This window comes from Rousettus aegyptiacus, unplaced genomic scaffold (genome assembly GCF_014176215.1).
Source record: "Rousettus aegyptiacus isolate mRouAeg1 unplaced genomic scaffold, mRouAeg1.p scaffold_m13_p_8, whole genome shotgun sequence".
In the NCBI taxonomy this organism is placed as follows: Eukaryota; Metazoa; Chordata; class Mammalia; order Chiroptera; family Pteropodidae; genus Rousettus; species Rousettus aegyptiacus.
The window spans coordinates 59081325-59107800 of record NW_023416311.1 but is presented as its reverse complement, the minus strand read 5'-3'; the positions used below and the strand labels follow the sequence as shown (position 1 = coordinate 59107800).

General features: G+C 34.7%; 1 long non-coding RNA gene and 1 other non-coding gene across 2 annotated transcripts in view; one reads left to right on the top strand and one right to left on the bottom strand.

Moving 5' to 3' along the window:
* LOC107497181 overlaps nucleotides 1-26476 on the bottom strand; it is a 242430-nt gene that overhangs the window by 197079 nt on the left and 18875 nt on the right. The gene's annotated exons all lie outside the window — the stretch shown is intronic.
* On the top strand, nucleotides 4453-4571 carry LOC118607300. The gene has a single exon (XR_004952749.1). It is a non-coding gene; the product is annotated as a 5S ribosomal RNA (ribosomal RNA).

Below are 26476 nucleotides of genomic sequence, written 5' to 3'. Positions count from 1 at the left end.
ATAAATGAAATACATCAGGAAAAGCCTACATAGCAAATAAGATCTTTATATCTTGCCCAATTCTTAGATCATCCACTTTCAGAAATGTTCCAGGTCTAATCTACAAAGACTCAAAGGAGGCAGACAAAGCATCACTTCTACCCAATTACCACAAGTTACCCTAAAAACTGTTTGCTCTTTAGAGTCAAACTAAAATAAAGGCCAAAATGCAGATAACCCCAGTGAGCCACTCTAGCAAATGAACTGCTTCACCAGCAAAGCTGAAACATCAGCCAAGTCCAAGTGGTGGGAATTTTACAAAGCAGCAGACAGTAGTAATGTGTCATAATCAGAGGAAATCAACGCCCAGCCACTTTCAGCTGCAGACTCTGCCCTCATTCCCTCCAGGTATAATCTGCCTCCAAAAATAGCATATATCACAAAAATGGCCTTAGAGAATAGGCATCCTTGACATATCCACCAGATACGATAGTGAAAAGACATGTACCTAATGTCATATAAGCAAGGTTCTCAGTATAAATAAAAGTAAAAATAAAAGTAGATTTCTATTACTTTTGAAAGATAATGTATAATTCTATACATATCTTAATGGTTTGGCTGTCTAGTGAGTTTAGTAGAGTGTGAGGAATTCTCAGAGTTTTTACTGTATTAGTCGATATTACCGTACAGATGTTAGATCAGTTCGTTTTTTTCTCAGCATAATAGAGGTAAACTGCTACACATACATGTGCACATGCACGTGCGCGCGCGCGCGCACACACACACAATTCTTCCTCGGAGTTTACTTTTTTGATTAACATTATAGTTAATGTGTAGAACAGGTAGTTATCTGGATTGAAGCAAAAATGCTATTGTAAAAGTTTCCTTCAGTTTGTGCCTGTTGTTTTAGGGCAGCAATTCTCAACAGGCATGATTCTGCCTCCCAGGGAACATTTGGCAATGTCTGGAGACATTTGGGGTTATTATGACAGGGGTGGTGGTGCTACTGGCATATTGCTAGATGTCCTACAATGCACAATCTCCCACAACAAAGAATTATGAAATTCAATATGTCAATAGTGTCAACTATAAGAAACCCTGTTCTAGGGGCAAAAGCAAACATAATTTTAGGGAAAGAGTGCTTCATGTTTGGGGGAAATTACTTTAATAGTCTTTTGTTTTATGCAAAAGAAAAGCCAAAATCGTATTCTGAACTTGGGAATTTCTGACTCTAAGACCAAATGATGGCTTTGCAACAGCATCACTGTGGAAACCAGTATGGTGTTAACTCCCATTTAAATTCATTGACTAGGGTGAGCAATGAGTATGGAGGCAAGAACAAATGGCCCAGATTTCCAAGAATGATTTGAAGGGGATTCCTTTGTAAAGGAAATAAAATGAGCCCCAACAATGTCACAGTAGGTAATGTCACTAGGCTAAGAAGACCCAGTCAGAAGGATGTTCCCAATAGTGTGCAGGCAGATGGCATCTAGAATTGGTGAGATTTGAACCAGTGTTAAGTATTCCTTTTTCACATTGTCCTTGTCTTTTAATAGCCTCAAGTCTTCAAAAAAAAAACTTTAGTAAAGCACCCCATCCTAGTATCTGTTGTGTTTAGGGCATAAAGATTACCCAGTTTACATTGCCAGTTCCCTTTCCAAACTTGAAATGGCTCCATTAGAGACACATCATTACCCTCTCTAGAATTTTTAAGAGAAAATTGAATTGAATAAATTAATAGCAGTTTCATAATAAACTTCAAATCATCTTCCATACATTTTCCTCAAACTGCCAGTGTAATTTATATATTAAACATTTAGATAGTACCATCCTTCCTTGTCAAGTTTCTATCGTGAGAAATTAAACAAAGAGAAGACCATTATATCCCAAGAAAGTTTAAGTTAAGAAAGGCCTCCAGGCAGACCACAAGCTAGAAGACTTCTCAAAGGCCTGCCAGCACTGTGATTCTACGATTTCAGGTGAAGAAACTAATAGCATATTGAGAAACTTTCCCAACAGGAAAGGAAATCAGTGGAAAAGCAGCCATTGGGAATGCCTTGCTTCTTGGGCAATATCCTAAAATATAAAATATATTTTTGAACTACGGAGAATCATGTTGTCCTTTTATTCAGAACTTCTTTTGGAATATGGTCATTAGAAGACAGTATTTGTTTGCATTTCTAGACACTCCAAAAACAGAATACAGAAAGACAAATGAGTCATAAAAGAGTATGATGAGATTTTTGCATTGAGAATTTCAAGCATGACCAGCAATTATGTTTCCAGTAACAGTGTGGACCAAAGTTCATTTTCCCCTGTATCTTATGCAGTGAATTCACACCTGTCAGCCCAAAGGAGAAGAAATATTGACACAGTGACTTCAGACAAAATTAGTCAAGTTGTCCTAAAACACTGGGGATATCAGAAATGTCCCTTAGTATATTCTTCACTCAAATCCATATGACTTTTGGTTGCTTTGACATTAAAATTACTGTACACATTGTTCCCAGCTTCTTCTGTTTGCCCAATGTAGAACACAGAAATGTTATTAACTTCATAGTGTGTGTGTGTGTGTGTGTACTCTCGCGTGGACACACACACACAAACTCAACTTGTCGACAGCTTTGGCAAAGTAAAATACAAATGATAATTAGAAACATGTGTCCCCAGCAAAAAAGGCACAGTAACTAAAAGGTCATCTTTTTCCAAATGACCTAATTAGAAAAGCCTGGAGTGCTGGCTACAGTATAATGGTTTTACACAGCTTTTAACTCAGACTTCCTGTTTTAAAACAGTGCAATTTACTGCTCCTGTAGCAAATACGAATTGTCACTTAATGCCAACAGAATTAGGCCTCACACCACCACCTGCCTCCAGCAATCTCTTCATTGTTAGACTCATCGGCGGAGGATAGCTGATTTACCACCCCAGAATGACCATTTAGAACTCAGTGGCATGATTGCTGCCAAGCGGAGAACAAGGATTTCATGTAGAAGAGAGCTCACGAGGTACTTTACATTAATGTCCATTGAAATATGCATGAATAGACCAAAGGGAAAAGCAGTTGTTCTGAATCAGACTATCAGTGAACGCTTCTTAGATTCTTTTTTTCTGGTCTCAGAGCTAAGATTTTGATGCTGAATAATTTTAATTGCCCAGAGACAACAGACACAGACTGGCTGAAACTGCCAAATGGTAGAAACTCAAACAGGCACCCAAATAGAATTGTCATTTTAAAAAGATGCCTCTGTAAATTCATATTTAATCTCTCTCATATTTATTCAATATGTTGTGATGTTTCATTAAGTATTCATTTTGCTTGTCTGTTTTATTGCCTCAGTTCTCCCATTTGAAATACCTAACTAATGCTATGAGGAAACTCCTTATCCAAGACTCTGAAGAATTTAAAATGAACTAACAGCAATGGATACCCAGCTACCAACTATGTTTCCCAGCCTCTCCAGGAGCTAAGTGTTGTCATATGACTAAATGTAGGCCTATCAAAGGTGAATGGGAAGGATTTTTTCTGAATAACTTTTGCATAGACAATTTGCCTTGAATTCTCTTCGTCCCCCATCACTGGCTTTGAAATGGTGACAACTAGAGTAACCTTGGGTGACATAGCTACACTGACAGCCCTGTACCTTTCATCTATATACTTTTCCATGAGAGAAAAATAAACTTCTATCACTCTTAAAACACTATAGATTAGGTCCACTTTGTTATAGCAGCTTAGCCTGCACCTCAACTGATACGATGTGAGCATTGAGAAGTTGCATATACTCATCGTGCCTTGATTTTGTGTACATCTTTTGATTTGTTGAGTTTATTAATAAACCAAAGAGAAAGTAACCTTAGGTTAATCCTCATTCTTGTCAATTCTTGAATCTGTGCCAGTCTTTATAGTCAAACTTAGCTCTGAGATGTCCTGTAAAATGAGGAGGATGAAGGTTGTTGTAGTTTCAAATTCAATGATCTAACATTCTATTCTATACTGTACTATGACTTGAAGTAGAACAGGTCTAAATTATTTTGGAGAGAGACTAATAAGATAAATATAGGTAACATTCTCAAACTAAAAAGGATATTCAAGGATTCTGTGCAAACAAAAAGGCCTGACAAATATTCACTACATTCACTCACTGCCTTCCCCTTCCCAATTTCACTATCTTTGCCAGTACTGCTATTATTTTACCAAATAAGCAAGGCTTCTACTATCAGTCACGTGTATGAATCTTTTTTCCCCTTCATTTCCTGAATCTAATCAATCTACAAAGTTTATGAAATTGGTTTCCAACTTCAAACACCCTACTGAAAGAACAGAAATTTTATAAATAAATGAAAATAGTCATACCAGAAGATGTCCTAGTGATTTCAGAATAATGTAAGAAAAGTGGAGATTCTGAAATTTTCCTGCAAGAGGAAATATCCAGTTCTCTTATAGAGAAATTTGAATTTAGAATGCGACTTCTTGTCTACAGCCATGCTACCCTGAAAAAGCCTGATCCTGTCTGATCTCAGAAGCTAAGCAGGGTCGGGCCTGGTTAGTACTTAGATGGGAGACCACCTAGGAAGACCAGGTGTTGTAGACATAACAAACAAAAAAATAAGGGATTGTAAGATGTCAAGGTCCTTGCAATCTGTGAGGTCAACCAAGGGTTGCCTTGCCTAAAAAAAAAAAAAGATAGAATGCTACTTCTCAACAACACCAAATATTGGGGGAAGGAAAGAAGCAGGGCTTTCATTTTTCTGATGGGAAATAATTTTTAACATTTATTTTGTAGAATCTAGCCAAACTATCAATATAATATCTAAGTATAAAGACATTATCAGACATGCAAGAACATACAATCGTCCTCTCACACATCTGTTCTTGGGAAATTATTTAAGAATGTGCTCCAGTAAAAGAAAGGAGTAAACCAAAATATAGGAGTCAAAAAGTAAACCCAGAAAAAAAAAGTTGATTCAAAGCAGGAAGGTATTAGAGGAAGTTCTAAGGTTACTACTTTACAGCAGGCTTTGCGATTACCATCCCACGTAGGAACAAAAAGATGAAGATTGAATAATGAAGAAATTTTTAAAATATTTTAACAACTTGAAAAAAATGCCTGATATGGTAAAAGTTTTGAAAAATAAGGAAACCATGGTGAAAAAAAAAAGACAAAAATATGTAGAAAATATGGGAAAGGTGACTTACTTAGATCTGTAGAGAACAATATTCAAATATTCATAATAATGAAAGATGTAAACTAATTAAATAATCTAATGAAAACTATTTAATCAAATCAGATTAAATATATTACTATATAGAGAAGACAAGGGAAATGAGTGTTAGGGGCCTATATCCTATGTTCAGGGCAGGAAGTAGTTTCTAACATTGCTCATCACAAAATAGCAGCACAGGAAGTTAAATAGCTAAAAGGGTTAAGGATTTTTTCCTCTAGGGAATAGACTAGGGGTTTAGCAAGAAATGGAGTTAAGTTTTTTTTATTAGTCTTTCTATTTGCTTTTATAACAAGTGAGTCTTCATTTTGTATTTTAAGTTTTTGTTTTTGTTTTCAATTGAGGGCTTAGGGGGATGAACAGGATTTGGCAGAACCGAGGGCATAAGAGAGCACATCAAAATCATCTAGGGGAACTGAAGAAGCAAAAGCACAATGTTTGTCTTAGGCTGGTGAAAATATCATCTAAGGGTAACTTTAAAAAAACATATATATTTCTGGGTAATATCTCAAACCCAACTTTCTGGGTAATATTTCTGAAAATGTGGTCCCCAGATTAGCAGCATCATGGTCACCTGAGAACTTGTTTAAAAGTATATTCTTGGGTCCCACTTAATAATACTAAATGAGTCTAGGCCCTCGGGGTGATTCTGATGCTTGGCAAGACTAAGAACTATGGTATACTGGCTCTAGTAGAGGATTTGGAGACAGGCAACTTACTACATGACCTTCAGCAATTTACTTAGTCATAAGAATGCATGACATGTTAAACATAATCCCTTTCAGCACATTTAACATCCTGCGAAGGCAGGCTCCTTCTCTTACTATTTTCTCCACCACCCTATCTTAAGCTATACTTCACTTCCATCATGAGCTGCAAAGGCCATCTTTTTGAGGACGAACGTGGAGTTCATTACTTAGAGTGTCAGGGGCCACACTTGTACGTTCAGGTGGACATTCCAGCACTGTGGCTTCACAGCTTTCCTTTCTCTTTGTGTTCTTTCTTCATTCAGCTCCTTGCAACTTCCACCATTCTGTCCTCACCCATGTAAACTCCAGGCCTCTGAGCTCTGTTCCTTTTTATACCAAAAATGCCCTTCTCCTCACATCTCTCAAAAGTCTCATTTCACTTTTGGGTCAAAATTCGAATGATAGTTATCTCCTTTTTTAAATCTTCTGATAGTCGCAACCAAAAATAGAGTATTCCTAAGTAATCTCAGAAGACTTCGGTATTTCTATTTTAGTCTTTAATCTGTGGATGTTTTAATGCAGCTCATAGTATACCTTCTACCATATTTATGAAACTTTAAAGAGCAGATAACAGATTTTGTTCATTTGGTCATGTCCCTCTACAGTACCTCACACATAAGCTTTTGTTCTTGTTAATGTAATTAATTGACTTCTCGTGCTCAGAAATTTTCATTTATACTCGTGTCTATGCCATCAAGTCGAACATCAGAATCCTGCCATCTTTGTGGCTTCACAGTGCCCACTCAATTTTATTTCCTACTTGTTCCCAACACAAATACACCAATACAGCTTTATTGGTGATTCTCAGCACCAACTGTACATTAGAATCCCCTAGAGAGCTTTTAAGAAATACCATGGCCAAAGATTCTCCATCAGAGATTTCTAAAATTAGTCAAGAGTCAGGCCGAGGCATCTGTATTTTTAATAAGCACCCTAAACGTGTAACCATGGTGGAGAAATGTTGTGCTAGTATATTGCCTCACGTTTTCTTGATAGCAATTCATTCACCTTTAGTAATATTTTCATGTTCTACCAATCTATCTTGGTAACTTTCAGATACCTCTGTATTTGTACAGGATTCAGGTAAAAGTCTTGCCTCCTTTAGGAAGTCTTCCGGCACTATCCTTACCTACTCTAATTTTTTATAGTCTTTCATTTTATTGACCATTTCAGTTTTATGTGTTAGTGCTTGACTTTCCATTACAAACACCTGCAGAACAGAAAGTCTGACAAATATACCACACTTTTGATTATCTCTTTGATTTGATAATATTTTATGATAAACACTTCATACAAAATAAATAAAAATAATAAAAACTAAATGTGTAAGTATATTCTGATTATATTTACATAACATAATGCTAAGAGCCCAAACTCCAGCCAGGCATACCCAGATTTGAATCTTAGCTCCTCCACTGGGTAGTTGTGTGACCTGTGGGCAGATTATCTCACCTATCTGAGTCTCAGTTTTCCAAAATGTAAAAAGTGAGTAATAGCAGTACATACTTCATTAAACTATTGTGAAGATTAAATGAAATAAGATATCAATAAAAAATAAAAATAAAAAATAAATTTAAAAAATATATGTAAAATGCTCAGCATATATTAGGCAATCAGTTTATAAATATAATTAATTATTTTTTGAGTAAAAATTTCATACCTATTTCCTTTTAAATCAGCACTTTTTAAGCAAAGCATCTACATTTTAAATCTTTTCTTCAGAAATAAAGACAAGTGATCTTATGTTTTCTTGCCATATCTAACCAGATTATTTTCCCATACCAAAGCTTAACATTGTTATTATTATGTTAGAATGTTCATTACATAGCATGCTCTGAGTAATTTCAATGCTTATGGCTATATCATTGTATTATGTGCAGTTGCCTACAATTTACAGATTTTAATTTAGTTACTAAATAGTAGGGAATTCTGATTAAGAAGTCGCCAGAGGGGAGAAACTGAATTGAAGGGGAGTGAAGTCAGTAACATGGACCATTTAGCTGAATTAAACTCAGCTTCCATGGGATGGTATAGCGAATGATTAGAATGCTACATCTCCGGTTACTACAAACATTGAGTTGATTACCAACCAATCTACATCTCTACATTTTCACCCTCACCACCCATGACTTCAGAGTATTTCTATAATGAAACTCTACAGGGAGAAAAACTGTTTGAGTGTTTTTCCTTTACTTTGTGTAATCACACTAAACTATCTAACATATATTAAAGTTGCTGCCAAATGATACCACTGAGAAAGACAGAAAAAAAGACAGCATGAAGCAAAGGAGTGAGAGAGGGAAGGAGGCAGAAGAAAAAGATCACAAATCACAAATCATGAGACTCTAAAAATCAACAAAAATTTACTATAAAATAATACAGAAATATTTATTTTGCTCTGAAGCATATTCTTCAAGACGCTTTAATGTTTTGCTGTTTAGAAAGTGCAAAGGAAGTTCTGCAACAGAAGTATTTCAGTTTTATTAAAGATTATTTTTAAATGAGTACTGAACAATATATAGAAAAATCCATGTTCTCTTTGGTTCATATGATTCAGCCGTATCTGTTAAAAGCTCAATAAACTGTTATTGCTTCATATTATTGAACAGTTGCAACTGTGAAAACAAAAATATAACAGCTTCACATTTCCCCCAGACTTCTCTCTTATCTCTTTCTAGAGCTTTATTTTTTTTCCTTCACTGTTTATCAGAATACACATTCACGTTCTTTAAACAGTTTTCAGATCAAAGCACAAGTTTTCATCAAAAGTATATAGGTTTCTACTGTGTTTAACAATTTTTAAAAAGCTCTTCTGACAGGTTCAGATTTTCACTGTTCCATTTCATGTACTTTGTACAACTGCTGAAACTTTAGATGCAAAAGCAGTATAATGTACACAAACTCTTCCTTTTTCCATCAAAGTACACATTGAAATGGTTGGCTTATTGCCTAAGAATCAATTGCCAGGATTTTTTTTTTTTTTTAATTTTAAGAACTTCATCTTTGAACTTAAAAATTGCGAATACTTTTCTCTTCTAAATTCTTAGTTTTTGCTTAGCAAATTTAAGTCAAAAACAGAAGTAGTAGCGTCTGTTGTTTCTGCCTAATAATTAGTACAGGCAGCAGGGTTACAGAGGTTAACACAAGGAAATCATTTGTTTCTGCCTACACATAGGAATATGAAAATACTTTCAATGTAAACATCTTGAGATCCTGAGGTATATTGTGAAGAGTTAAACTGTGGGTCTTATGTAAATTCACTTGTTTGTCTGACAAAAAAGAGCATGTTTTAAAGGTTATGCCTGGAAGCTTACACCAGGCAGAGACACTCCTGCCCTATTTTTTTGTGTGTGGGTTTGGGATACTGGGGTATGATAACATGTATTATAAATGAAGTTCAGAAATTAGAAAGAGAAAAACTTTCTTTTCTCCGATTACACAAATTTGTTATTGCTGTTCCCCCAAAGGCCAAAATACCTTAACTACTATAAGGTCTACGAAATCCTGTTCCAGTCTTGTGAACTGTCAGGGCAGAATAGAAGATTTTCTTTATTTAAAAACTTATTTAACAATCAAAATAACGCCATCAGGCCTTCATCACTTGATGGCAGTGTTTTGATCTTAGAGAAGGAATAGACACATTAAAATTATTTGGGGACCCACTCACTACAAAGTGACCAGTTAGTTTTATCGAACCCACATTAGTGCTAGTATAGCAACACCTACTGGTATGTTTATGAAGTAAAGTTGTCACCAACATGGCCAGAAATCAGTTCTTCCATCTTGATGAGAAAAATTACAACCTGGTTTTTTACCTGTGATGTCTACACATAAAAATGACTGTTTCCAAATGAGAGAATGTGAAGGAAAACTTTTGACGTCAAAGAAAAAATAACTATGTTTAGAGTGCTGCTAAGGCAATGGCTATACCCCTCTGAAAATTAAAACTGCTGTTCAGTCTGCTTCTAACAATTATGTCATGTGGTTCATGGCTGAGACTGATCTTCCCCCTCTTCCTCCTCCTCCTTCTTCATACATTCTTTAAAGGGAGTCACAGTTACAGGAAGCCATTCACGAGAGTTCTGAATGGATTGAAGTAAGCTGAGAGGCATCATGTTTATTTTTACCACAGATATGAAGTCTAGTCACCAAACAATGAATAATACAGCATGTAATGTCAGAGTCTGCCAGCTCTACCGACTCCTAAACAACATCTTAACTTAAGGAGACATTCAAGAACAATAAGGACCACAAAAAATAGAACTGCAGGGAGTACAATAACTATCAAAAGGAAAATACACCCAGATCACTACTAATCCCATAGTTCTGTAGATGTTAACTTCACCAATATATAGAAAAGCCATCGCTCCTATTTAGTTAAACTCCACTGTAATAATTCCTTGAAAAAACCAGCCCCAGAAAAGTAAACGAGAAGCCATGTGCTGCCAGTTAATCAAATTGTAAGCAAGCTGGCTGATTGGCTGCCCCTCTATTTTCTCAAGAAAGGCAACATGAAGTCTTCATTCATTGACAAGCAGTCCAATGAAGGAATTCCGGGGGTAGGGAATACAAACTCTGTACTAATCTGCGGAAAACCAAGGCCTGAGGGAAAGTACAGAGGACCCAACAGAGACAAGTTGGTCAGTCTCCAAAATTCCTTTTTCTCCTAGATAAGGTAGTAATTTTTACCTACAGTCTTTAAGAATCATATAAATTGAGTGTCTGCTAATCCTAGTCTGTGCAATCCCACATTTAACTAAATTGGCCTGCATACCAGTTATATTTATTTAGTTAATGATGTAGATACATCCATAATCCCTACAGCAAAATTTAAAGGGTCTTATTCAGTTTAAAGCTACTAAGATTGATGAACACTTGGGGAATATCAGGGAATTTTGTGTTTCCAAAACACAGAAATATGTGGGTTTTGTACATAGCTGGAATAAGTCTAGATCTTTATCACCTGATTCCTGACTTCTTGAGGCTACCTCCTAATTGCTCTCTCTAAATACTTTCTGAACATTCCTGTGAGATTTTATTTGTCTAAAAAACTTCACTGAGTCATGTCCCTTCTCAGAAACCTAAGTTCCCCATCTTGCCAAAGAATTTTTCAACTCTACAGCTTAATGTTTTGTTTTCCAGAGATGGGCCCCAACCTTCTTTTCGACCAGTTCTCACTAGCCATTTAACATAAACCTTCCTCTCCTGGCCAGCTAACCAGCAGGTTAATCAACCTCTGTCTCTCATGCACATGTTCATTTTATTGCCTCCATGTCTTAAGTAGTAGTGTTTGTTTGCCTCCTCCTTTCTCTGTTATCACTTCTACCCCTCACTCACTCCTGCATCAGTGCTTTCACCATTCCCTTGATCAAAACCTTTTAGAAACCTCTGTATAGTCCACAGTAGTTCTTCCAGCCCCGCATGAAGAATCCCTCTGATTTGCTTACTAAGTTTCTACTGTTCCATTCACATACTAATTTATAATGTCGCTTTTCGTGTGTATGTGTTCCTTCTTCTTAATGTGGCAATGAACTCTTCTAGAATAGCAATGGAACACATTTTTGCATAGCCTCCATAATTCCAAGCACAGAATATAAATCAAGAGGTGAAGAAAGGGAAGAAAGTAAGAAGCTTCAAAAATTACTAGAAATGTACCTTGAAATGGTATGAGATATCATCTAGAATAAAAAATAACTCATATTTTAAGTATTTTCACATGCGTTTTCTTATTGAGTAATGTATTAGTATCTCAAAACTAGAACCAAGAAATTCAGGAGACTCTGTTTCTACAGAAGAAGAAAATAGAAAGGACAGTGGATTCAGAATATAGGGTACCTATGACGCCTTTTCAGGGAGTCAGTGACCCTTACTTATTCAAGGAAAATCCATCACTAGATATTGCTATGGTATATTTTCTGTAACTTGAAGTCACTACACTTTTCTTTCATTTTTTAAAATGTGGCTATATATATAAATTATTACATTACTTATATATATAGCATATATATATGTATAAATATAAATTACTGCATTTTTAAGTGGTTATTTTGTAATTCAGACCTCCATAGTTTTTCCTCACTGGATATTCCTTTTTCAATTTTTAAAATAATTCATTATTTGGACTATTGTATTTACCTATTAGGAACATATCTTGGAAAAAAACAGGGGAATCCCTTTTAAACTGTTTTAGAGGTTCATGAAATCATATATGTAAAAACATGCTCTGGAAACATGAGTCGCTCTACAAAATCCACTTATTTTTATTATGACTACAGTTATTATGAAATATTCTTAAAAGGTAAATTTTCCTCATAATAAAATGTACTTGTTATCTATCTCAGCAATTAAACCATTTTATACAAAACCTTCTTTTAAATAATATTGAAGTTTCTATGCAATCTTGTGGTTTGTTTTTCCTACCATGACATCTCGAATTGCTATTATATTGAAGTCAAATATTATGACAAACTGGGCCTGTGATGAACTTGCTTTTGGATGTTCTTTCAATGTAGAATTTCTTTCCAGTCATCAGTTTGAAGCTAGAATCATTCAAGGTTCTCAGAAGGCAAAAGATAATAACTAATCTTCAGAGCCCTTGAGATCTCTGGGCAATCTGTCCTCCCCACAAACGCTATCGGTAAGGGAACTTCTAAGAGAGAGTTGAAAGGAAACAGGAGAGGTGGATAAGAGGAGAAAACACTGTATTCATACTGTGTAATTTCCATATAAACTACTATGTGAACCAAAATAATATACCTAAAAGCTAAACAGTCGGTACAAACTATGTTAAAATAATTGGCATTGAGGAAGATAAATAAGCTACTGCCTATTGATCTGAATCCTTTTGCCCTTTAAATCTCACTTGACACTACACAATGGAATTTCCCTTCGTGACCCCAGTGTCTTGATCTGAAAACCTAAGCAGTCATTTCTCACTGAGGGGGAGAGAATAGTTTTGTTAACATCTGTTTTTTAGGCTCTTTTATTTTTAAGTTTTTGTTGAAACCTCCTTGATCTGCCTACCAGGGAATTGAAGCACATACCATGTGCCTGTCGCCTAAAATCTTTTTTCTCTTTATTTGTCCTACAAAATATTGATTTAGATTTTGGCCTATCCACATTGCTTTAAACTTTTAAACACTGGCTCTTATAGCCAGAGGAAACACTTTGCTAAAGCTAAAATGATCACCCAAGAGAACTTACTGGGGAAACACATAGACCAAAATTAGCCGTTGGCTCTGAATGTACAGCTCCCATTGAAACCAGTGGAAGATGAACTCAGGATTTGAAGACACATTTTCCTTTACATTCAATATAAAGGCTTTTTAAAAGAGTTGGGCTTATTTGAGTTTCTGTTAAAGAAGCTGAATTAGCTCTTTGTCATATTTTAAAGAGAGGCAGCATTGCTTCTCCGAGTTTTCTTCTAAGAGTTCTTTTGATATCTGACAAAATTGCAAAGATGCCCTTTTTTGTTTCTATATACTGATTGTTTAATATTGCAAAGGACCAGGCATTATACCAAGCACTTTTAGTCTTCTATAGTTCCTACAACATTTTACTATAATATTTCCTAACTCTTTAAAACCAAAATAATAATAAAAACAGGGTAATGCTTAGAATCAAGATGGGGGAAGGGGAAATGATGGTAGAAAGCTGGCAGTGTGACTCTGATGATAGAAAAATTTTAAGTTCTGACTTTGCCAACTGACTACTGCCAAAAGGTCTTTTATTATGCTATGAACAGTGACACTGAGGAAGTTCAGATTTCCAAATGCCTCAGCCTGTAGCCAATTTTACTGCTGAAATGCCAATATGAATTAACTGGCACAAACTGACTCTTACAGTCTGTGGCTCCATACATTCTGAAAGATGCAAGTGGAATGAGGTGCTGACCACAGAAAACCTCTTCACCAGCATGTGAGTCTTCCCACAGCATGAATCAGCAACACAGCACTTCTCTAGGGCTCATCTGGATGCTATCAAAAACAGATCAAGTTGCTAATTTACTCAAGAGAGTCTTGTCCTGTTTTCCTCATCTGACCACAAATACAGAATATAAGTAAGGGCGACATCCATATCTCACTCATTTTTGCATCTCCTGTCTCTGATATAATTTCTATATAGATGCAATTAACTAATGTTTATTGAATTTGAATAAATGATGAATGAGAGACACCAGATGACACAAGATACCTTATAAAAATAAAAAATAAGAAAAATAAACCTTGAAAGACCTCGAGATAAGTTAATCTAGTTCTCTACTTATAAAGAAAGACTACACTTACACCATAGGCACAATCTAAGTGATAAAGAAATTTGGGGAGCACAGAGATGGAAAGCTGACCTAGGCTAAGAGGGTCAAAGAAGGTTTCTTGGAAGGCTCAAGTCTTGAACTGACTTTTAAAATTATAAGGGGGTATGTATATGCGCGTATAAGAACTCCGGGAAAGATAATATTCAAGCTAGAGATATAAATCTGTGTAACAAACATAGTCAAGTTATGAAGAAGAGTTAAACTGCAGAGGTTGGCAGAACTCAGACCATCAGGAACTTTGGTTAGCAAGTTAAGGGGCTTCAAATTTTCCCATAAGCAATAGATAACCATTTTAAGGCTTTAAGCTAGAGATGACAGGGTTAAATGCCTTTTAAACAGACCACTCTGTCTGGTTGCTGGAAGATGGGATTAAGAAGAATAAGAGAGCAGGTATGTAAGTGAATGTTGAAGATGTTACAGTAATTCAGGTATGTGAAAATTAAGATCAAAACAAGGAAAATGGTAGCAAGGAAAATGCTAGAAAGTAAAATCAATAGGGCTTGGTGAGTGATTATATGGAAAAGAGGGGAAATAAGTGAAGATAGGAAAGAAATAAAAATTAATGTGTCAAAAGTTTAAGACCTGAGTGACTAGCTGGCTAGTATCTCCACCAATTGAAAGAATACTAAAAAGAGAATAGATTTTGTAAGAAGAAACATGGATAAAATGAGGACAGTGTCATATCACCAAAACCAAGAGAATAAAGCATTTTAAGAAAAAAAGAGAGAGAGAATTATGAGGTACATTGAGCAAACAGTCATCATGAAGTGCAATAATACAAGCAACTTGATTTTGTCTCTGATTGTCCCCTTTTCTCAATGAACATAGTAATTCTTCCCCCTAGATAAAAATTTGGAATGCCTATGACTTTTCTGTTTATTTTCAATTAATAGAAACTATAACAGTCACTCAAAGTCATACACACTTTAAATCACAAACGCATTTTTTTTGGCTTATTTCGAAATAATTATATATTCAGAGGAAGTTGCCACGAGGTCCCATGTACCCTCCACCTAGTTCCCCTGAATGTTTATTATGTAACTATAGTAGGTATAAAAACCAGGAAACTAACATTGGTACAACCTGTGTGTTTAGTACTACATCATTTAATCACATGTGTTACCACCACTGCAATCACTATGTCAAAGTATTCTATTATCACAAAGATCTCTCTTAAGCTACCCTTTAATTTGCACACCTATGCCCTTCAACCCCCTCCAACCTCTGGCAACCACTTAGTCTGCTTTCCGTTTCTATTATTTTGTACATTCAAGCATATGTTTAATGTAACCTTTTGAGATTGACTTTTTTCACTCAGCATAATGTCCTTGAAGTAGATGATGTATCAATAGTTTATTCTTATTTATTGCTGAGCAATATTCCACAGTATAGATATTTGTTAATCATTCACCTATTTAGAGCCCTTCTGGTTGTTTTTACTATGATGAATAAAGCTGCTATAAATGGGCATGTACAACCTTTTGTATAGATGTTTTTATTTCTCTGGGCTTTCTAGGTCATACAGTGAATGTACAACTCTTTTTTAAAAAACTGCAAAATTATTTTTCAAAATGGTTGTACCATTTTAAAATTCAAACAGAAATGTCTGAGAGATCCAGTTTCTTTTTATCCTAGACAGCTTTTGGTATTATCACTGTTTTCTTTTCACTGTTCTATTAGACGTGTAGTACTATTTCACCATGGTCTTTGCATTTCCCTAATGCCTAGTGAGGTTCAATAAATTTTCATGTACTTAATTGTAATCCACTTTTTCACTTCAGTGAAATGTCTATTGGTGTCTATTATCCATTTTCCAATTTCATTGATTGAATTTTTTTACCTTTAGTTGTTGAGTTTTTTACATATTCCAGATATGAATCCTTTGTCAGATGTATGGTTTATAAATATTTTCTCCTAGACTGTACCTTCTCTTTTCATCTTCTTAACAGTCTCTCACAAAGCAAACATTTTAAAATTTGATAAAGTTCCATTTATTATTCTTTTCTTTTATAAAATGGTTTTGTGGTGTCACATCTAGGAAGCCTTAGGTCTCAAAATGTTTTCTTCTATTTTATCATCTCAAAGTTTTATACTTTTATACTATACATTTAAATCTATGATCCATTTTGTCTTAATTTTTGTAGGTGTGAAGTCTGGGTCAAAGTTCATATTTTCAGCAATGGTTATCCAATAGCTCAACATCATTTCTTGAAGACTATCCTTTCTCCCCTGAACAGCTTTTGCACCTTTGTCAAAAATCATTTGACCTTAAGGTTTTCGTGAGGTTATTTATGAGCTGTGTTTTGTTCTATTGATTCAGAAGCCTACCTCTGCCTATATCATACAGCTTTTAATACTGTAGTGATATAATAATTCTTGATATTGGATAAAATAATTCCTCCCACATTATTCTTCTTTAGAATTCTTTTAAGAGTAAGAGTACCTTGTTTTTCCATATAAGTTTCAGGAAAAAAAAAAACAACAACTTGTCTATAGCTATAAAAAAATCTTGCTAGTATTTTTCATAAGAATTGCATTAAACTAATATATCAATTTGGAAAGAATTGACATCTACTAATCTACTATATTTAGTTTTCCAGTCCATAAACACAGAAAATCCATTCACTTATTTAGATTTTCTTTGACTTCTTTCATTAGTAATTTGTAGTTTGTAACATAAAAGTCCTGAACATGTTTTGTTAAATTTACAACAGAGTATGCCCCTCTTTTTAAATGATTTTAAATGGCATTGTATTTTTTATTTTAGTTTGTACATGTTCATTTATAGTGGAGACACAATTTATTTCTGTGATTTTGTATCCTGTGACCTTGCTGACTGAAACACACTTATTAGTTCCAGGAGTCTCTATTTGTCTGTTTGTTTGGTTTTTTAAGTTCCTTGGGATTTTCGACTCCATCTTTTTAGGTGGTAGAGGGGCAACAGCTCTTTCTGTCATGTTTGGCTGCATAAAACAGGTATTGTCTTAAATTTTTCTGTTTTTTGAGACTGATCCTTTGGTTAAAAAGAACAAGGATTTCTTGTGCGTGTGTATGTGCCTGTATGTGTGTGTGTGTGTATATTTAGTTTTGCTTTTTTTTTTTTTTTTGTCTGCACACATTGCATTTCTGGATTATCAACTTCTCCAGTATCCAGTCTGAGATCCCTGAGAGAAAATGAAAACTCAGGGAACTCACTACCATGTCATCCCTCAGGTCCTAAATTTTGTAGCTAGTCAGCCTTTAATGATAGAAATATGAAAAATAATATCTACTCCATCCTTCTGGAAAAAGAAGTCCTCCAAATCACAAACACTATTATATCTCAATTAAATTATTTAATTTTTCATGTCCCAGCTGAGACATCTAACTGAGTAAAGAATGGTTGTCTTTATCTATCTGTCTGTCTGTCTATCTCTGTCTATCTGTCTGTCTGTATGTACGTCTGTCTCTCTATCTCTTTCTCTATTTCTCTATCTCCATCTCTCTATCTTTATTCATCTTGGTGTTTCTATACTTCCACCAGCTAGATAACCACAGTCTCTAGCCCTTTTGTATTTGAAGCCATTGGAGGAAAGAAAGATAAAATGGCATTATGCTCTCTAGAACAAGTAAATATTTAAAGTTGACTCTTTCTCTTATGAGTACTTTCACAGGTTCTCCAGAATCTCTCCATCCAAACTCCTCTGAATACCACTCTCCTGTCACAGAGAGTAGGTCCTCTTTGGCCAGGAACTGAGGATCACACCTCAAATGTATATCCCAGGTAACATAGTCCACAGCCTCTTGCTGTAGGAGCTCTTCTTTGGCAAGGTCCCTATTTAAAAGTCTCTAGCAAACATTCCTACCTAGAGTTTCACATCTATTCTTTAAAATTTAACTCATTTCTGTACTCTTAGACCTAAAACAATTCTGAAGAAGAATAAAGTGGGAAGGAAGAGAAGTATTGTGCCAAGATGTCTAGATGTGGCTTCCATTTAGCTGTCAAAGACTTTTAAATTTTTTCTCAGGTGTGAGTAAAGCTAATCGGCTATGTCCCTTTGACTTTTGGAAACATAAGGCACTCCCCCCAACCCTCTCTGAGGTTAAGGGGAGGAGAAAAGAAGAAAAGAATCACAATTCAGTTTTTTCCAAAGAAGTCCTACTGACTTAGTCATCTTGAATGTCCAACATTCCACCTTTTTCATATGCTCAAAATAAACAAATGGCTTATGAGTCCTAAAGCCAGTTCTCTATCATTTCTGCTGCAGATATGCTTAATTATGTGGTATCTATTCCTGGTTTATGATAGCATCATATCATATGGTATCTGAGTCAACTTTTCCAATTTAACATCTTGTTACACAGTTACAATTAGGATAAATTCATCAGGTGCTCCACAAATATTTGCTGAATGAATGTGGTATTGCTGCATTTATTTAGCACATTCCTCAATTGATTAAGACAAAATTAGAGGTCTTTTAGAAAGGAATTAAATTCCTTCTCAATCTTAACTAAGATATCTTTACACAGGATACACATAGTAGGCACTCAAACTGTGAATTGTTTAATTTGATTGCATAGAAATACTATTGTTCAACCAAGTTCAAGTAGCATATAATGAGTTAGCTGGCATGAGGTAATCGTGTATTATTGAAATTGGTGATAATTTACTTATCTGCAATAGGTTTTAAAAAATATTTCTTTTTCCATTAGGATTTCATTTTCAGCATTTGCTTGTCAGTAAAATCCTCACATCACTAATGTTACTTCTCATCACAGGAAGAATTGAATATTCATGCCTAGCTCAAATCACTGTTATTCTGGCCTGTTGCTTTTTCTTTTTTTCCAGATAGTTAACCCATCATTTGTATAGAAAATTTATTCCAGTTTGCCATTTATAGACTCTCTTTTAGACGGTTCCGTTTTTGAACTATAAATATGGTAAGAAATTATATCGGATTGTTATGAAGGGTGGAGACATAAAAATTAGACACATAAGTAATAATTGTATGTTTGTTCCACCCATTGAAACAACTACTATTCTTCTGACTGTTGCTGAATGTTCCCAGTAATGTAACAGAATTCTTCTACTACTTAAATGTTCTTCTAAAGTTTTACTATCATACTAATGAAGAACCTTATTACAGACCAAAGCAAATTAACCAGTGTAAGCACTTTCTATGCAAACAGACAGGATGAACTGCTATGATGTCATATTGCAAAAAAAAAAGTGTACTGTTCTTTCTACCTGATAAATAGACTTGTATTTTAATTTTTTATTAGATTATTTAGTAATAGGCCAATAAATGTACTCGAGCATCTTTTGTAGAAGTAATGAATTCTTTGTAATATGAGGTTTCATGACAGCTCTCTGCTATTAATAAACTTTACTGAGAGGAGAGAGACACGGCTGAGGCTGGTTTGAGAATTATTGGATCTGCAGATTAGTGAAATAAATGAGTCAAGTTCTACTTTATCAAAAATATTATCCATAATAATTTGTATGCTAAACAGTGTATAATGATTCTGGCCAGCAGCACAAGAAGCCACCATTAATTCATACTGATAACCCACGGCTGGCATGTTCCCTTACCAGGCAACTTATGAAAACAAACCCAAATTATTGTTGATGTTTAATATTAATTAGGTTCTCTCTTGCCCTGTGGCTTCCCCAAATAACTCTCTGATAGTAAGTCATTAAAAGGCTAAGTATGACCTGAAACAACATGTGTGCCATCAGGAACTCATGCAAAGGGAGAATTGGATTAACTGAATCTCATAAATAGCATATTCTGTAGGATGTTTACTTTTCAGGACTTTACATTCCGAAGCCTGACATTCATCATCAACACTATGTATGTTTTTAGCACAAACACCTCCTAAATGACTATAAGTTGTATATTAACAATGCAACCCTCTTATTATGCACTCATAGAAAGCCAAAATTCTACAATCTATTATCAAAATAATGCCTTATTGTTAAATAAGCAATAATGAATATAAAATTCCTAAGCATATTCAGGTTCAAGTCATATACTGCAATCTACACAGCATCTGCTCTACAGAAGGCTTGCACCCTCTCTTTTATTTCTCTCTCTCCTCCATGACATTTAAATTCCTGTAGTTCCTTAAAACATTCATATCTCCTCCTATTCAACTTGTACTAGTAGCCAATGTTTCATCCAGTTTAAGAAAGTTTTGCTTATTTGTCTCTTAGGGTTGGGTCTTTTCTTCGGAAGGAGATAGAGGAAAGCTTCATTCAATGATTATGATTTAGAATCAAAAAACTACAAGACAATCAGACTCTTAAAATTCCAAGGATCATTAGTCTTCAGAATATCATAACTCTTGTGAGTTATTATACAAAAAGTCTTTGTCTCTTCTTTGCCCTTCTAGTGCATTACCAAAGGCCTCTTACCATTATCTCAGCTCAATTTGAACCTTGAAAGACAAATGGGTATGAACCAGTACTGGTGCGATGGGAGGACACAAATTTTATTCTGCCATATCCAGATTTTTTAAAATATAGTTCTTGACCTCAAAAAATTTAGGTGAATCAATATTGATTCACCTAAAGTAAGATAAATCAACACACAGAATCATAGAATCTTATGGTTGGAAGGGGCTTGAAAGATCATCTAATGTAAGGTTAACTGCCTAAAAATACCCTTCAAGTGTCTTTCAGATGAGGAGATTAATTCCTTGGTGAAGGTTGGACATTTGAGAGGATGGTCATCATTAAAGGGTTTTATTTGCCATGCAGTCAAGCAGGCAAGGCACAGTACGAAGGGTTAAAATGGTATGGCTCTGGGACCTGAATCATTACAAAAATGTTCCTGAAGTAGCTGACAGAGAGCAAAAGGCTAAATGACATGCCTAAACCTGATCAAAGTTAAGAGCAGAAATTACTACGCATGGGAAAAATTACCAAATGTAAACTTCAAGTTACACTGACAAACAAAAGGAGTCTCAGGAAATTTTACAGTCTTAGCTGTAAAGGGATGGGTTAACAATCTACACTTTCAAGGGGGAAAAAAAAAGTAAGAGGCCAAAATAACAGTGATTTGAGCTAGGCATGAATATTCAATTTTCCCTATGATGAGAAGTTACATTAATGATGTGAGGATTTAACTGACAAGCAAATGCTGAAAATGAAATCCTTAATGGAAAGAGAAATATTTTTCAGAAACCCATTGCAGATAATAAGTAAATTATTACCAACTTCAATAAAATATGATGATGAACACGCAAACCTATTTAATGTCTAACATTAGGCATTACTGAACAATAGAGGTTTCAGAAAGATGAGCACCTTTCCACATTGCTCCTTTTATTTTTAAAGTATCCACCTCTCCTTGAGATTTTTTTCCTGCTACTAATAAAAGAGAAGCTGTAAGAGGATTTTAAAGGTATTCTTTACTTTTTAAAAGAATAAGAGAAAGTGGAAGGTTCCCTTTTTTACCACTAGAAGTGTGATTTTTTTTAAGTGGTATGTGATCATGTTTTCTTGGACATGTCAATAAACACACATTTATAATTTATAGATTGAATCTTTACCAACAAACAATCTTTAGACCTCCATTAAATTACACATAAAACAGAATTTATTTTATCATATTTTAAATACAAAACTGTCCAACTGTATTCAGTCAGTAGATGATTTAGAATCAAAAACTATAAGACAATCAGACTCTTAAAATTCCAAGGATCATTAGTCCTCAGAATATCATAACTCTTGTGAGTTATTATACAAAAAGTCTTTGCTATTATCATGGGCAAAGAAGAAAAGCCAAGTCTCTCAAGAGCTTCTTGCTAATAGTGTCACTCCACAGAGCAAAATTTGTCATTCACAGTGGTTTGGTCCTTGCAGAGAAAATGCCTAAGCACAACATTATTTGTCAGTCAATTAGCAGTGTGAGTTTGGACAGAAAGTGATTCCTTTTACATTATTGCTTTACTGTTAACCTCTTACCAGGTTAGAAAATCATTTCACCCATCAGGATAAAAATCAAAGACCCTTTCTGGAACAGAATGGGAAAGGAAATCTGCAACTGAGGAAAGGTGATAATTTCTAACATCTCCAGTGACTGAACTAAAATGAAAGAAAATAATCTGGCCCAAGGAATGGGACCTGAGAATGGAGTCAGAATTCCCAAGAGCTTTCTGGCTGCGACAGCCTTTGAAGCACTAAGGATGTCCAATCAGAATGGAATAATCGTTCCTCTATACAGCGATCTGAGATGACTATTTCCTCAAGAGAAGCCAATATAATTTACCATTGAACTCTTGGTATTATCCTTCTAATGCTTTCTCCTAGAAATAATTATCTGGGAAATGGGAATGAAAATTATCTGGTAAATAATTTCTTATGTTCTCTTGATCTCATAATGAGTTAACATGGTTCTAGTAGCTCTTTTAGACTTCAAGATGAGAATGACTTCAAAATACAAATTTTTCAATACTGAATACAATGTTACTTAGCACAATAATGGTTCTGAGGGGTCCTGAGTTAAAAACTCTATATCCTCAGTGAGTACTGTTTATCATACACAAGCGTTCTTCTGGAGACACTTTGGGAAACGCTGCCCTAAACAGTTAAAATTGACCTGAATCTTTCTTTAAGCAATACTAAACCTGGTGTTTGTCTGCTAGATTTCTGTCCACTTAGAGTTTCCTATATATTTCTAGTGTATCTTAATGATTCATGTTGAATTTAAAAAGAAAATGGAGTCATTCTTCTATCAAAAATCCAAAACACTAATTTGAAACAATATATGCATTCCTATGTTCACTGCAGCACTATTTTCAATAGCCAAGATATGGAAGCAACCTAAATGACCATCAATAGACAATTAGATGAAGAAAATGTGGTACATATATACAATGGAATATTACTCAGCCAGAAAAAAAGAATGAAATTTTACCATTTGCAACAACATGGATGGACCTAAAGGGTATTATGCTAAGTGAAATAAGCCAGACTGAAAAAGATAAGTACCATATGATATCACTTATATGTGGAATCTAAAGAACAAAACAATTAAACAAACAAAACAGAAAAAGACTCATGGACACAGCAAACAAACTAATGGTTGCCAGAGGGGAGAGGAATTGGTGGAGGCTGAATGAGAAAGGTGAAAGAATTAAATACAAATTGGTAGTTACAAAATAGTCATGGAGATGTAAAGTACAGCATAGAGAATGCGAATAATACTGCAACACTATGTATAGTGTCAGGTGTGTACTAGGCTAATCAGGGATCGCTGCATAAATTGTATAATGTCTAACCACTACATTATACACCTGAAACTAATATAAAATAAAACTGAATGTCAATTGTATTTGAAGAATAAATAAATATTTTTTAAAAAATCAACTAGAGTCATTAAATGAAATTGTAAAGAGGTCTAGTAATCTGGTTTTTACAGAGATGAAAACTTCATTGGAATGATAAATGTTCATGAAAAGGGAAATATGGGCAAAATTACACAGGACATAAGACCAATACTAACATCTATCATCCCTGCTTTTAACCTATTATATTAACTTATCACAGTGGTCCAAGCCACAGTCCTACTTTTTCTTTCCATCATTCTCCAAGCCTGCCTCCCACTTATCTATTCCATTATTCTGCACTCTCAAAACTTCTAATTTTTCAATCCACTCCCTCTTCCCCTACTTACCTCGCTTGCTTGAATAGATGCCCTGGTCATGGGCTGCTTCTTCCCTTTGAACTTCGGCATCTCCCACCATCACCCTATTCTTAGATACAAATCCTGTCCCCATCCTCCAGATCCACATGTTGCCCAGTTTCATCAAAAGGTATCAAAAAGAATATAGATCTCCAAACTACTAATCCACACATCATTCTTCATATTAGATTCACTGACTTACTGTCTCTTCAGTAAATTCTCTTATTTATCTTATTGAAAGGATAATCAAGATGATGGTTAAGTTTCCAGCTTGGGCAACAGGAAAGAGGGACGTGGAAAGAGTTTAACGTAGCAAAAAAAAAAAACAATTATTTCCCTATATATGATCCTTGAATTAACCAAATAAAGTACTAAGCTTTTTAATTTTTAATTAAAAACTATATAATTAGTGACAAATATATTATAACTTGAGTTTTACATTGGCCAGGCTGATCACATAGAGCTATCCAGTCTAAATAAGCAACAAACTTTCTTGTTCAATAGAAATCTGAGTTTTCGCGATAAGCATTGTAGAAGAAGAAAAAAAAGGGGCAGATTAACAGGAGAAAAAAAACGGAGTTTATTTATAAGTATAATGAGCATATACACAGGTAAACTCAGTGATGAGGAGTTAGAATTGGAGCCTTATATACCATCTTAACAAAGGGCGATAAATTGTGGAGAAGTAACAAGACAAAGGAAAAGGGATTTGGGTTTTTAGGGGAAGCAAATTGTTGGAAGGTAAATATATGGGGGGAAACTAATGAAAGATAAGAATTATGTTAGTAAGGTTTGTTTATAGAGACTCATCTCAGTGCTCACTTTCTGCCTCCTGCGATACGGGCCGTTTTTTCCTGTCTAGTATAGGAGAGGGAAGGAAAGCATAATTTCACAATGGGAAAGGGAAATTGTGTCCTGCTTTTAGGGAGAAAAAGGGGAGTGCAGAGATTTCCTCTTGTTTCTTAATCGCCTTGAACTTAATATAACCCTTATGCAAAAGTGGCACATTTTGAGGTGGCATATTTTGACCCCCTTCAGCATAAAATGGGATAATGAGAAAGGCTGTGTGCATTGGGAACTGTAGGGTTAGAAAAACATCCAGACTCGGATCTAAGGAAAAAGTCTCTTAAAGTGATAGCTCTTTATATCTTCATTTTGTGTGAACTGATGTTTGATTCATATCGTACGAATCATATTTGATTCTATAGAAAGTAAGAAGACTTGAAATTATAAATTAAGAGATTAAAAAACATGAATAATTCCTAAACTGTCTATCTGACCAATTTACTATATTTGTCTTCCTACATTACTAGGAAGTTGTACAAATGAATATTTGGGACCTAAAAAGTTGAAATAAAAAGCACTTTTGATCTACAAGTAAATACCCTCTTGCTGACAAGCTAGTCCTCTCATGTATTATAGCTTCTAATATACCTGGTAAAAAAAAAAATAAATGAATAATTTTTTCCTAACTACAAGAATGAAAAAAAAAAGCATGTATTTCAGAGAATGTATTAGAGGACAGCTTAAGTGATTTTTCCTTTCAAGCCAGTAGTAATCAGTACTGTGCTTAATCTAGTGATGAATGTGGAGTAGAAGTAAAGAGCAACCGAACCCAAGGGCACAAATTCAACTATGAGGAAGATAATTTTAAACAACCTTACAGAAGTCCAAATCAACTACAAAACAACCTCCAGCCTCCTCCCCTCCCCTCCCCTTTCTTCACCTCCTTTCTCTCTCTTATTGAAATGTCTTTTTAGTCTTTTTTTTCTATCTAGGGAACTAAGATTTCGGTAACATGAATATTTTTTATTTCAGTCTCAAGACTTTTTTTGTATATGATACTTCCTGCCAAATAGCTGAGCCATTAGAATTATAGATCTAGCCTGTAACATTGTGTGTTGTCCTTTAGTTGACCGTCTGGACCAATGAAAGGCACTGTTGTGAAGACATGCCCCTTTGCCCTTGTGGTTACCATTTTATTCCCAAGGATTTCCAAGGGTGAAGCTATTATATTGCTCCAGCTACTGTATTCACTCTATTGAGTCACATTTTGGCTAAAAGCCTAATAGAAGGCAGAGTCAATACAGAATTCAGATGAATTTATTCTTCAATATTTTTTAAAAGACTCTTTTATAACAAGGCCCTACTGGCAATTAAAAGCAATATAATTGACAGTTATAAAATCACAATAATATAGACACATGTGTCATTTAATTTAACTAATGCATTAAAAGAATAAAATTCTTATGTACAGCGAATTTCTTTTAACCTGTTATTGATTTTAACCTAAACTCAGATACACATACTGCTGGCAGAAACTTGGCCTCTGTATGTAGTATTAGTTATAACTAAGAATGTGGTTACTCATATAAAATCAAATATTTTAAATAAAAGTAACATTGTTCTGATAAATTATTAAACAAATCTTCAAAATTTTAATAATATAACGAAAACATTATAAAACAAAAATAATAAAACTATACTATATTATACTAAGAGAAACTCTGAAATCCATTATGCCTCATCTGCATCTGCTT